This window comes from Microtus oregoni, unplaced genomic scaffold, assembly GCF_018167655.1.
Source record: "Microtus oregoni isolate MIOR12 unplaced genomic scaffold, Mior012 000005F_ref0000423, whole genome shotgun sequence".
NCBI classification, from domain to species: Eukaryota; Metazoa; Chordata; class Mammalia; order Rodentia; family Cricetidae; genus Microtus; species Microtus oregoni.
The window spans coordinates 7,841,320-7,855,767 of record NW_024543064.1 but is presented as its reverse complement, the minus strand read 5'-3'; the positions used below and the strand labels follow the sequence as shown (position 1 = coordinate 7,855,767).

Genomic DNA, 14,448 nt, shown 5'->3' with positions numbered 1-14,448 from the left:
AAGGCATGCGCCACCCTGCCCAGAAAGTTTCAGAATTTATTAACCACCCTATACAGAAATGGGGAATCGGTCACTCCCCCACTCTTCCCTTCCCTGGCTCCCGACAGTCACTAACTATTCTCTAACCTAGTCAGGATTGGCTAGATGTCTTTCTTCTCTCTCTTGTGTACCTGGATTCCTACAATTTATAACTTTTCATTTAGGTGTATCCATGTTGTAGCATGTGTCAAGACATTGTTACTTTGTATAACTGTAGACTAGCCCATAGTTCGCGTAGACATCATTCTTTATCCTTTGCTTGACTAATGGGAGCTCAGCCTGTGTCTGTCTTTTGATTGTCCTACTAAGAACAGCTGTCTAAGTGTTTAAGTCCCCGTGGTCCACCTTTGAGGTGTATACCTTGGGGTGAACAGTGGAGTCTCCTCTCCCATGAAGGACTTAAGACGCTAATGTTGAGGGATAGTTTCTTCATGTGTCAGAACTATGCTAAACATCATTATCCCTGGCCTTCGCAGCAGCTGGTCATAACCCGGAGGGATGGGACTCAAACCCAGCTTACTGACACTGTTCTTTTGTCTGCCTTGTTCTGTCTTCCCCTTTCCTGGCATCTCTATGATCTCTGGGTAATGGCTGCAGAGATGGGATGGTTTACGACAAGGCCAGGGGCGGTGGCATCTCTCGGAGCATCTGTCTGCTGAATGTTTCAGCTCAGCAGGGGCACTGTGTCACACATACACTGAGTCCTGAGTGGAGACTGAGCTGGTGTCTGAGCTCTTCCTAGCACATGGAGCAACTTTCTTGCTGACTTATTGGCCAGCACCACCTGTCACTTTGACCCCTGAGGTCCTTAGAAAAAAGGGAAGCTTACTGGGCCACCAACTCAGACCCTTCTTCCTAAAGAGAGCACAGGTCTTGTCCAGGGATATAGTAGAGACACTGTTGTGCAGGTCAGGCTGGAGACACTGGGAAGTGGTGATGCTTCTTTCTCCAGGAGGAGCCCCAGGAGCAGAATGGGGTGGCTCTTCTCCTTGATAAACCAAGGCAGGGCCCCTATCATCTTTAAAGCCCCTGGCTGGGCAAAGGAATTGCCCGAGGAAGCATCCACACAGGACAGAGACGTGAGAGGAGCCAATACCAGCACTGAGCAGCAGACGCATTACCAACTGCAGGATGAACAGCCAAGTTGGGCATGTTCTGCTCCTTGGTTATGTTACTCTTATTAAAAACACTCCTTGAGGGGGCTGGGGAGACGGCTCAGTTGGTAAAGCACCTGCCATGCAAGCATGATGACCTGAGTTCAAATCTTCAGCACCCCAGTAAAAAGCTGGCGCATGCCTGTAATTCCAGCACTGGGGAGGCAGATAGAAAAGGATCCCTGAGGGTGGCTATCCTGCCAGTCTGGCCAGTTCGTGAGCTCAGTGAGCTCCAGGTCCACTGAGAAACTGCCTCAAAAAAATAAAGCGAGGGACTGGAGACTTGACTCAGTGGTTAAGAGCACTAGTTCGGCTGCAGTGCCATGATGGGGGCACGTCTTTAATTCCAGAACTTGGGAGGACAAGGCAAGGGAATCCTTTAGTTCAAGGCCAGCCTGGTCTACAAAGTTAGTTCCAGAACAGCCAGGGCTATGAAGTGAGACCTTGTCTCAAAGAAAAGGGGGTGGGGATGGGAGGAGTGTACTTGTTTTACTGTCCTTGCAAAGAACCCTGATTCAACTCCAGCTCCCACATGTAAGTTCATCACCTCCTTGGGCACCGGGCACACACATAGCTCACAGATGTATATGCAAGCAAAACACTCATAAATAATAATAATGATGAGAATGTGGAAAGCAATGAGGGCATCCGGTATTAACTTGCTCTGGCCTTCACACACATGCATACATCTGAAAGAAAAAAGTTGGGAAATCCCTTCCCTGGCTCTAAATGCCTTGGCCCTCCCTCTTGACCCTGTTTGATTTTTCAGGATTCTGGCCAAATTCCAATCCAGACTCTTTCGGGAGAAACCACAGAGCCAGTCTGAAGCCCATTCTCACTTGGTGCTGGCCAGCAGAGCCACCTGCCCCTCGTGGTCTGGAGGCCTTGGACTGCTCTGGCTGCTGCCTCTGCGGTCCAGACCTGGCACACACAATACTGTGCAGAACCAGTGGTCCCTTCAGTGTCCCGCGAAACTGCGTCAAATTCCAGGCTTTCTTTGGGCTTTCTGTTTCACGTGGTTATGCGGTGTCTGTGCCTCTCATGCACACCCTGGCAGCCTTGCAGGGTGCAGGGGATGGCTGGCCCCTGGATGTCGCCTTTCTCTCCTAGCCCTTCTTCCCTGTAGCACTTTTTGTGCTTCCTTTCCCCTTCTATTCCTCCCTCCCTCGCTATCCTTTTTTTTCCACTCTTTCAACATGGTTTTCCTAAAAAGTTTTTTAATCAATCAAATTTGAGGCAGAAAATAGGTTTTGTCACGCCTGGTCCCGGGATAGTGTGACTCTCACTCAGGCTCCTGACAGCTCCTCAATGCAAGAAGGAGGCCAAACAGAATATTTCTCCGGGAAAGTGCCCGTTTCCATGACACTGCCCCTTGTTGTCTGTGCTGCCCCCTCCTCAAGCTGCTGGGCTGACATGGCCCCAGCCCTTGTGAAAGGCCCAGCCGGGGAGGGTGTATGAGGATGGGGAGGTGACCTGGGGGTGGGTAGCCAGGCAGCCCAACAGCTGTCCTGAATCTCCCTGGCCTGAGAAGGCCGGGGAGCAGGTTGGAACCTCAGACAGGAGCCTGGCCTGGGGTTCATACATATGGCGTCAACCTGTGCGAGAGACTATGGGGCCAGCTCACAGGAGAGAGGCTTCAGCTCCAAGCAGAGAAGACCTCACCGGAATCAGGCTCCTTCAGGACTTGGTACTGCTTCTAGCACATCTTCCCCCTCCCCTTTTGCTTCTGCTCTCCTGCCCATCAAGGTTTCTCCCATCATCCTTGGCTTCTTCCTGGTTCCTCCATTCTAGAATCTTTGGTCCCTGCCACCTCCCCTACCCCCTCCAGATCCCTAGTCCCCAAACCAGAGCTCCCTGGAAGCCCTCTGAGTCTTTTCTCTCTAGCCCAGTTCCCTCTTCCTTCTTCCTGTCCCCATCTTTCACCCTCTCCTCTCTCCTTCTCTTTTATAATTAATGATTAGTTTTAATTGGTTTGCTTAGGCAGCCTGACAGCAAATTAACAGAAGGCAGCCCAGGGCTGCGAGGCTGGGGTGGAGACCACTGTACTTCAGACCTGGCGAGGGAAAGGGAAGACTGTGGCTGCCCTAGGGGATCATTTCCTGGCCAGTGGGCTGTGTGTACTCAGGCCTCCCATGGACAAGTGCAGCAGCCAACAGGAAGAAGGCAACCAGTGCTCTGCAAGATGGAGAGCTCACTCTGTCAACTTCCTGTGTGCTTTTGTTTTCCTTCCCCTGTATCCCCTCTGTGTCCCTCACAGAGATTAGGGTCAGGGTTGATGCTTTTAGACTGGACAGGATTTGCTTTTGGTGCCATTGTCCTTGCCTGTGTTCTAGCTGATGGGGTTAGCAGTTTGACATCTCTGGGGCCAAGAGCTTACTCTTTCCCATGGACAGGAAGGAAGAGACCATTGCCATTATGAGATCAGCTGCATAGGGATGCACGGGCACCAAGGTCTGCAAGCTCCAGAACCTAGCTCTGCTTTCTTCTAACTACCTCTACACAGAGCCTTCAACCTTTCCCTTCTCGGGACAGTGAGGGTTAACACTGGACAGACTGGCAGAAGATGGAGAGAAATGGATGAATGTGTTGATGGAGGATGGATGGCTAGAAGGCAGAGGTGGTGGCACATGCCTTTAGTATTCAGGAGGCAGAATCAACTGGATCTCTGTGAGTTTGAGGCCAGCCTGGTCTACAGAGTGAGTTCCGGGACAGTCAAGGCTACACAGAGAAACCCTGTCTCTAAAAACAAACACACAAAACACACAAAATTGTCAGAGGATACTCTGACAACCCCTGGGCTCTTCTGTTATGAGTCCTGAACATATATTCCTTTTCTCTTTTAACTATGAGGTGTTCCCTTTAACCTTAGCTTCCCTGAGGGTAGGGGTCCTCCCCTAAGCCCTGCAGAACCCTTCCTTTTTGCCAGCTTTTCTCATTCACTACCATTACCTGGTTGTGCCAACCTCTTATTCCTATCGGCCAGAATGAGGCATCAGCACTGGCAGGGGTACAAGAATAAAGAAATGAGAAGTCTACTGGATACTGCTCCGGCCCTCACTGGGAGCCTAGAATCTACCTAGCATCCCAGATCCAGCTGAGAGATAATGAATGTCCCTGCTGCTGTCAGCCAGGCTACCTGCCCTGGACAGGCAAGGATGGGACCGGAGGGCGGGCGCATCTTGGTGCCCTCCACTAGGCGTCTGTGCGTCTCTGCCCCTCCCCCTCCTGCCTCTAGCCCCAGCCAACTCCTGGAAAGTTTCCTCCCGATTGTTCTGTGTGATCAGATCTGCAAGTTGCTCTCTAAGCTCCTTGTCACATTTTGACTTAATGAAGTGCAAGAGCTGAGGGATTTGGGTTCAGCGCTCCGGTCTCCCGCGCTCCCTTGTTGTCAGAAAACAGGGGTGGTTGGGGACGGCAACACTGTGCTGTAAGTCGTTATCATTCCGGTCAGTCTGTTTAACACAAAATTAAACAAAGAACTAATTAGTGCCTCATGAATTAATAAATGCACAGTTGCCAGGGAGGAGGGGAGGGGAGAAAAAGGTGGTGGAAGGGAGATACTGGAGTTGTAGAGTTGGGGGGCTTTGGGGGTTCAAAGGAGGCTGGCTGGGGCGTCTTGACAGATCTCAAGAAGGAGAGCTTGGGATGGGCAGGATAATGATGGTGCCCCTGCCAGGGCCTAGGGATCATTGGCTGGAATGTGCACTCTGCCAGTGAAGCCCTTGACTTTGGGGGTCTCCATTTCTCTTCCCTGGCCTAGCCCATAGTCCCTCCCCTTAACTTAGCTAACCTCTCATCTCTCTCTCTGTCCCTTTTCACTCTGAGGCTTCCATCAGCCTCTTCTACCTCCGCCTGGTACCCATTTTCTCTCTTGCCCCTCCCTTAGTTGCCCACTCACTTCCCTGCCCATCCCTCAGCTCCCACCTTCTAGACGCATGAGTGTCCTAGGCTCACAGAGAAACCCTCCCAGACCTCTTGATGGTCACCAGGCTCTCAGCCCTTTTCTGCAGCCGAGTAGACGCTGCCCTACTGGGCACCCTCTGCCCCAGCAGCCCGGCATAGTCTGTAACACTGGCCTAGCAGAGAGCGGAGAGTGGAGCCCTCCTTAAGAGGACATGTCAAGTACAATTAGCTTTATCTGTCTAAACATGTCCTGGGAATGAGAGAGCGGGTGGTGGGACTGGGTGGCATTCTGGGAGCCCCGGACAAGGTCACCTCATCTCCCGCAATCCCCCCAATCTGATTTGGGGATTACATAGCCTAAGGAAATTGGTGTTATTCCTCTTGCATCATTGATAAGCCACGGATGAGGGCTAGGGGGACAAAAGGAGGAAATAAACAGCAAACCCTTTGTCTAACATAGCAGATGCTAAGGCTGGGGTAGGGGGCGGGGGCAGGAAAGCTGCCAGGTGAGCAGCCACAAGGTGCTTCAGGTCCTCCCTCCACAAGTGGAATCCATCCTATTTGAACCTGGATTCCCACGCTCCTGCTCTAGGTGCAGAGGACCTAAGCCTGCAAGCTGAGCTCCGTTAATGATTGGTTAAAGACCCTCCGGTCTTGTCGCTTGCCCTGTCTGGGCTTCTGTGGGGGTCGTCTTGGTCCATTGGGGTGGAAATGACTGCCCACAGTCTGTCTTATGGAGTTGTAGCTTTCTGCTGCCTGACCTTGTCCCCCAAGCTCCAGCACTCACACCTTCTCTTGGGGACAGCTTGCCATTCCTCAGTTTTGTTTTCAGGGCCCTGGAGAAAAGAGTCAAAGGGTGGTTGGTGTTATCTTCACTGTCTCCAGGACTTCGTACTTAGCCACAAAAGGCCTATAACCAGCATACACATGTGTGCCTGTGTACACATAGACACACCGGCGCATGCACGCACACACACAGGCACGCGCACACACACCCATCTCTGTCTCCACTGGGCAGTGTGCAGAGCAGCCTGACTTTCTTTGGAAAGCGTATCCTAGGAGCCATACTTCCCATGTCACAGGTACCCCTGCTTCCTGAATTGTCAGTCTTTGGTTGGCATATACTTAAAATGGGCCCAAAGCAGAGCCCATGGAACCTGTCTAAATGGCTAGCCCTTCTGGCTCACCCTGATGCATCCGCCTTTCAGCCCATAGTTGACAGAGAACCCTTGGGCACAGAGGGGTCATGACAGCATGCATGGAGGGAAGAAGTCACTGGGTTCCTCCTGGAAAGACTAACAGTCTCTTCTTTGTCACCAGGATGAAGTGACGCCCCAACTGTGTTTGAGGAATCTCTAGGACCCAGTGAGGTAAGGCTCGAGCTGCCCCCCCCCCCCGCCGTGCCCGCACGCCCCCCCCCACTGTGTTGTGTAACTGTTAGTGTGAGATACACCACCCTAACCTGAACTCATTTCTTCATGCGTCCACGAGGGGATGGGGGGGTTGGAGTTGGAAACAGGGAATCGGAGCCACATGGCTTCTGGAACCTGTCAGGAACAATGGGGGCCCAGCAAGAGCCATTTGGCTTTTATGCTGGAAACAGGTTGGGGATGGATGGATGGATTGCAGATTTGGAGCAAGGATTGAGCTCCAGGCAGCACCATGACTGCCTGTAGGACTGGTGTCCTACTCTGGCCCTACTGTTTGTCCCCTCTGCCTCTGGCTCTTCAGGAAAGTTCTGCTTCTAGCCATGCCAGGAGATCCGAATGAGTTTAAGGTCCTAGACGGACACCCTCCCCCGCCCCCCCCCTCAACTCTGCTTCTCTGAGATTGAGCCACCTCCATATCTGGCTGAGAGCAGGCTGCTATATCCTGCCTTAACCCTAGCCCAGGGCTCCCTGGAAGCCGGGCACTCAGCACTGCCCCGGTCTTCACAGGCTGTCACAGTCCCCTGGTGACTCAAGGAACTGCGGGGCCACCGGGCCTTAGCCCCGGGCAGTGCAGTGTCAGAGGTGACCGGTGGAACGCCAGTGTTATGTAAATAGCGGGGCCTGCCCGGCGGGCGAGCAGGCTGGCTGCAACCATCCATCATCCCGGCTCGGCTGGGCGGGGGACAGACACAGCACCGTGCGCTTGGCTCCAAACCTGTTTGTTTTCCCTTTGTCTCTCGCATTTCGGGGGCCCGGCCGCGACCCGCTCCAGTTTTGTCCCGCTGGTCTCCTCCCCATAGGGAGCACGGGGGAAGGGAGGAGAGTCCCTTGGCTCCCACCGCGGCATCTCTTTCGTACTTCAAAGGCTCCCCCAGCATTGTCTGCGCCTGCGGGCAGTGGCCCTGAAAACGTGATCAGAGGCGGCCCGGTGTAGGGCAGGCCCTGCCCGCGCCCTGCGCTCTCGCTGGGGCCCGTGGATTCCTCCCTTTGCCGCCAGCACCACCGTGGTTACAGCACAGCTCCGGGGCGCTCTCTGGCCTTTCTCTCCCGGCACCCCTTCTGGCTCCCTCTGGTTGCTCCTTCCTGCTCTCTACCCTCAACCTCACAGCTATCTCAGTGCTTTGAGACTCGAAATGACCAGAGCTGCATGCAGCCTTCCCCTCTTTCCTCGCCTCCTTAGGAATCTCAAAACCTTCAAAGGGCTTCCCAGGATGCTGTGAGGCATAAATAGGCTTCCCATGCCAGATCTGATTCTCTGCGCGCCCACCCCCCAAACACTCTGCACCTCACAGGAGAGCCTTGCTTCCTCTGGGAACCTCTGCCAGATTAGACGCACTGTCCCCAGGAATCATCCAAACCCCGAAAGGCAGGATGCTTCCATTTTCTGGGCAAATCCCAGGCAAATTACAGTTCCTAGGTCACTTTTGGCCCATAGCCCGTTTCTTGTAAATAAAGTTTTATTGGAAAGTGATGCTCATTCATTTTCATATTGTCTGCGGCTGCTTTCACTCTGCAATGGCAGAGTTGAATGACTACAGCCGAAACTGGCCTGTGAACCGTAAGATATTTATTACCTGGCCCTTTCGCAGAGAGGGGTTTGCTGGCCCAGATTCTGGTCCCTGGTTTCTGTCCCCTCTTTGGTAAAATACACATTGATGAGATTTGCCATTGCAACCTGCCTAGTGTGTAAATTTGCCGTAAGTGTGTAAATCCTTGCTGGTAAGTCCATTTTCAATGTTGCATGGTCACCATAGTGAGGTTGGGATTACATAGGAACCCTGTGCAGGGGGTTGATTTCTGACTGCCTAAAGTGGCTCTCTATTGAAGAGCCTCTGCCCCTCCCCTGCCTCGTGCCTCCTGCTCTGTTGTCCCTCTTACCCTGAAGTCCCAGCTCTTCTCTCCTCGCCAGCCCTGGCTCCCTTGGGCTCCTGTATCCAATGTCCCTCTTGTAGCCTCTAGCAAACATTTTAGCCTCAGTTCTATCATCATCGTTCTGCCCTCTCACCCCCACCCTGGCCCACTTTGCAAAGTAAGAATGTGTATTTTGCAGGGCTGTTGGGATAAGGGGATGATGGGTAGTGGCTAAGAGCAGCCAGCCCAGAATCCAACAGGAAAGTTGAGAGTTTCCCCAGGAGGCACAAGATACAGCTTCCAGCCCTGGGAAGGTGCCATGGAACTTTTCCTGACCCTGACTGAAAAACCTCTGAGTCTGAGCCCTTGGAAATGGCAACGCTTCAGTCCAGTGCCCCTCTGGAAGAAGAATGTCCCCTGGGAAATCCTGGGCCCCTCACACTTGTTGCTGGGCCCTGGAATGTGGCCATTCTCCCAGGTCATCAGCTTCTATAGCATAGGGGTCCTGCTCACCAGGTTCCTTCACAGGCCTGAGCCAGCTGCCGGGAGGAAGCCAGACAAGGGTCTGTGAGGGTGAAGGTGCAAGGGAGGCTGTTATTCTGCTGAGTGGGCCCCCAGGAGTCACTAAGTGGGTGCTTGCCCTACTCAAAGCTGTCCTGTCATGACTCCATGGCTGTGGAATAAGCCTGGGGGACGGCTGGAGGTCTGGGACAGCTGGGGGTCTGGGACAGGAACTGTAAGGTGCCTTTTGTTGGCTCTGCTGTTGTCCCTCCCTGTTCTCTATGGCTCTCCTCCCCTCCAGGCCTTCTCTATGTGCCCCCTAAGTTTCTCTCTCTTCTTGCCTTCCCACCACAAATGCTGCCCCCCCAACTCATGGCTCGCTCTCCCTCTCTCCTTTTCATCTACTCGGAAGGCTCCACTTTACTTCCTTGTCACCCTAATTGATTGCATTAACCTTTCAGCGTATTGGATTTCCCCGGCATCGTGCAGAGAGCCCTGTGCAATATGCTTATAATCTGAGCCATAATGGACAGTTTGCAGTCAACAAGCCCCTTCTCCCATTGGCCCCGTTGACATCTCTCTCTCTTGCCTAGGCCACTGTGGCCACTTCTCTAGCTGCAGGGGCGGAGAGGAATGGGGCTTAGGAGGAAGTGGACGCACGCTTGGACCTGCCCATGCATCTCTCTGTCTTTCTTGTGCCCCTGGCTGACCTTGCTCTCCTTTCACAAGCTCCTAGTCTGTGAATCCTCTTGGCTTTCTGCTTCTGACGCCCTGCCTGATGAAGAGTGCCTGCCCTTGGATTCTGTCAATAAGCAAAGTCCCCTGTTGTACCCAGCCAGCCATCTGGTTATGGCTTTATGTCCCACATTGGTTTCAGGCTTGTGTGATTTGGGTGGGTGGCAGGAGATGTAGGTCTCGATTTCTCACCTGTTTTTGTTAAGGGAAGAGAAGTGACCCAGACGCCAGGGCAGCAAGCCTGGAAAAGCCTCCAGGATGGACTGATAGGAGACTGGTGGAGGAGGTGGGGAGGATTGCCTTTGCAGGATGGGCTCTATCACATTGCTTTCTTGAGGGACACCTACTAATCTAGCAGCAGGTAGGGGAGCCAGCCCCATGCCAGCTTCTGGTCTTACAAGCCCAGCCCCAGACTGAGTCCCCATCCCCCGTGGGTCCCACCAGGCCTTCAGCTCAGCAGCCTGATGGGTGAGTCACTCAGGACGACAGGACATATGTCAGGTTGAATACATTAGTGTCAGCTGGAGGAGCAGGACAGAGGCTCCCATTAGCCCTGGTGGTAGTCACTCCTCTCCCAGACTTTCTCCAGCCCTTTGCCCAGCATCTTCTTCTACGGACCATCCCCACCTCCTGCCAACACTCTATCATTCCAAAGGGCAAGCTTTGGCAAGAGAGGGCTGGACCTCAGTCCTTCCCATCCTCTCCCAAGGATTTTGGGGGTGGGCAGAGGGCACAGCAGGAAGAAACCAAGCAGCGAATTAAAGTTGGTGATTGTCAGTGTCAGGAGAAGCTAAATAACCCTGTAACTAGTATGAAGGTGAATTCACGGTCTGCTGCACATGGAGAATATGAGTGTTCACGAGACAGCGAGTGTAGCTCGGGAGTCTGCCCGCCATGGTGGGCAGCCTTTTCTCCAGGGACCCACCCAGAGGAGGCAGGAGGAGGCCACGCACTTCCCACCCCTGGCAGGGAGCAGCTGCCCAGGATCCCCGACCAGGCATGGGGAGGGGGCAGCTCAGTATCTTGACAACATGCTGGCCAGAAACCCAGGGAGGCATTTGTAAGCACCAGCAGAATACACTCACAGATACCAACGCAAGCCCCGTTAACAGTGGATGCTGATCGATCACTTAGCCATGCCAGGGTGATCCTTGTCTTTGAACCTCTGTCCAAAACAGGAGAGTATACTGTCATTACTTCTCCCTACACTAGTCTGTGACCGCTTTGTTGAAATATAATCCACATACCATAAAATCTATCCAATTTTAAATGTAAAAATCCAGTGTTTTTTTTTTTTTTAAGTGTGTTCACAAGGGTATACAACCATCACCACTCTTGACTGTAGAACTTGTTCATCTGCCAGGAAGAAGCCCCCATACTCCTTGGCAGCCACTCTCCTCCCCTCTCCCCACTTAAACAACTGATAATAGTTCCCTTTAGATACGAGAGGAAATGAAGGCCCAGAGAGGGCCAGTGACTTGGCTAGGATTACACAGCCAGGGGCTGGTGGAGCTGGCATTTGAACCCAGGCAGAAGCATCCCAAAGCCAGCGTTCCATGTCCTGGTGGCTGCCCCCACCCCATGCCCTACCTTGAGTTTCTGACAGTCTGGGTTCAGGCATGCACATGCACCATCTGAACATGTAGGCCCAGGCAGGAACATGAAACTCTCTTCTCCCCAGGTATGCTCATGACTCCATACAGAAAAGCCTCACCCCCCTCCCCCACCCCCACCCCAGAACAGCCAACAGTCCCTCCTCCCCTGGCTTCTCTCTCCCAGCCTTGCTCCTGGAAGGGAAGCTTGGCACAGAGACCAAGCAGCAGCACCGTGGCAGCTCGGAGCGGCCAGTGAGACCTAGGTGGCTTTGGGAAATCCGCGAGCCCCCTGACAGGAGCTGAAATGAGTGTGGGTGTGATGTGTAGAGCAGGGAGGGCCCTGCCAGGGCCAGGCTGCCAGCAGGGCTGTGGCTACAAGCCACCCCTCGGCAGCGGCGGCGGCGGCATGCCTGCCTCATCTCCCACCCTCCCTCATGTTTCTCCTGCGTCTCTTCTGCTGTCTCTCACCCGTTTTCTCTCCACTTGCCTCTCTTCTCTCATGCCCCGCTTTCCCCCCCCCCAAAAAAAACTTAAAAAAAAAGGCAACAACAACAAAACCACTTTTGTAGCCAGTCTCTTGGCATTTGCAAAAACTGGAAATTTATGTGAAACTGTCACTGCTTCTGGTAAGTGGCAAACCAAGGACCAGAGTCAAAGGGAAAAGTAGACACACAGAAAGAATGAGTCTGTTGGATTGGGTTTGGTGGTTTTTTTTTTTTTCCTCCTTTCTCCCTCCAAAGTGGAGGATCCGGCCCGGCCAGTTTGGATATTTATTAAGAAAAAGCCAAAGATAATTAACTTTTTTGTTTTTGTTTTGTTTGCGGGTGCCTCCCCTGCTGGCACTCCAGGCTGCCTGGCAGATCAGACCTGCTCCCTGTTCCTGGGTGCTAGGCTGCTGGTAGGGCTCCGCTGACTCCCCTAAGTCTGCTGGAGCTACTAGCTGCCCACCCAGCCACCTAACTCGGGTTTTAGACAGGGCAGACCTATGCTGCCACCAATGCCACCTCCCTGGGCTCTCCTGAAGCACCGAGCACCCTTTAGAGGCCGGTAAGTGGTTTGGAAGAGGGGTTCCTGCTAGGTATCATGGCCAGTGTGTCCCTTACAGAGGGTGGGGGTAGGAGAGAGTCTCGGGAGGCAAGGCGTTCCTCTGACCAGTTCAATGCTGCTGACTTCTCGGGGAGGGAAAGGAAAGCGGAATGTGCTGGAAGAACAGGGAGAGGCAGATTTGGGCCACATAGATCTCGCTCTTGTCCCAGGAAACTGGTACCCTGCCAGTACCCATAGACTCTGGAAACACCCACCGGCTAAGAAATCCCTGGGACCCAGAGACTTGCTATCTGTCATCTCTGACCCAGCCTCAGCCATCAGGGGACCCACCGGAGCGGTTCTGGGAGGCACACTTAAGTGAGAAGCTTCTATCTCTGAACCCCACTAACTGTGGCCCAGCTCACCAAGCAAGAAGTCAGTGTTGAGAGTTTGAGGCCTCACTGTGAAAGACAGAGCTGAGGACATCTCGGGAACCAAGACTGCCAGGATAGTGAAGATGGCTACCGCCCTAGCTAGCCTTAGGGGTGTGGTTTGCTCCTCTGTTAGTGGCTATGTCTGGGCCCCTCCCTGCAAGGGTGCTCCCCTCTGAGCTCCCCTGGCTGCATCCCTGCCAAGCAAAGAGGCAGCAGGCACCATGAGGTTCCTCCAGGTAGGGAAACTGCTCTGGAGTTGGACAGAAGAGAACATTTTTGAAGGATTTTGCTGGCCCTTTTTTTTCTCTGAAATATAAGGATGTGCAATTTTTTTGGTTTCAATTTAGCATTGGAGAATTTTATAATTTAGTAATTAAAATCTCTGATAGGCTTTAGAAATTGCGGCTAATTGAATTTAATGGGAAGATGATTTTCAATTTTATTTGATTACCGGGACCCCTGGCATCGGTATTTATGGGAAAAAAATGGGAAATGTGCTGTGTGGGCTAAGATGGCATAATTGAATTAGGGATAATCGGATTTCTCCGTCATGAATTTCACTATAATTTTCCTATAATTTTCCATTAGATATCTAGTTTACAAATATTCACAAAGAAATGAAGCTCTTTCGGAATGGAGATTGCTGGCTAACAGGATTACGGGCCGAGCGTGCGGCTGTGCCAGCCCCTACCCTGCCATAATGTGATCCCTGTGTCTGCCTTACACTTAGCGTGGCCTCGGTATCTCGCTTTGCCACCCACTGTACCGTGCTCCATCCGACCCTTTGTTTCCTCTTCCTCTGTGGTTCCCCTGGGCCAGCACCTGCCTGTCCGGGGCCCATACTCTGCTACCTGCTGGCTGAGCCTGGTCCCAACTGAGGCCCAGGCCTTATTAAATGGCTCCACCCTTCTGTGACCCCTTGTGCTTCTTGTCCATACTCTGTTGGCTCCCTGTTTTCCCCGACACTCTCCCTCCATCCCGTGGAGCACTGTCAGATACTCGGACGCCCTCGCAGGTGCGGACACGCTTATTCACACGCACACATAGTCCTCTGGCTAAGGCTTCTGTGCCCTGGCCCAGTCGCCTCAGAGGGAACCAGTTTATTGGGATCCTGGGGTGGGGTGCAGGAACAAAAGCAGCTTTGTTCAAGTTTATGTGAAAGTTACAAATTCAAAATGAGAACAGATAAAGCATGAGATACCTGATGTGTAAACAGGTTGGTGAGTGAGAAGGCCCCAGGCTCGGGAGGGAGGGAGAATGAGTGGGCACACTGGGGGTGTGAGAGGATGCCAGCCAGCATGGCAACTGACTGGGGAGAGCGGGGGCTGGTGTGGGCCACTTGACTGAATGAAGTTGCTAAAGAGGTTTCTCTTCTGCTCGGGGTGGGGTGTCCTAGAAAGACCTGAAGGCTCTGCGCCCAGGTCCTGGAGCCCAGCAGAGACTGTGGAATGTTCTCACGATGGCTAGTCTCAGGGTCTCAGAGGTGTCACATCAGACTAGTAAGGAAGGCATAGATGGGCCACAGCCCTAAGAGATGCCACATCTCTAGGCTTCTCCTGCTGGTGTGGGCACACGCTTAGAAACAGAGCAGACGGATCTGGAGGCTCGTAACACACAGCCTTTGACCCGTGACCCTCAACCCGGATGCTTCAGCCCTCCGCCCTGTCCTGAAATCCTGATGTGCCAAGTTGGTCTCAGTTTCTTACTTCACGGATCTGTCCTCCGCCATACATGGCTCCTTACTCCTGAGTCCAGCCCACTCCATCTGTGCTGGCTGATT

General features: G+C 53.1%; 1 protein-coding gene across 1 annotated transcript in view; it reads left to right on the top strand.

Moving 5' to 3' along the window:
• Positions 1–14,448, top strand: part of LOC121448256 (zinc finger protein castor homolog 1-like) — a 144,598-nt gene that overhangs the window by 76,541 nt on the left and 53,609 nt on the right. The window contains exon 3 of the mRNA XM_041652119.1: positions 6,417–6,466. The gene's annotated coding sequence lies outside the window, so the exon portion shown is untranslated. The remainder of the gene's footprint in view (positions 1–6,416; positions 6,467–14,448) is intronic.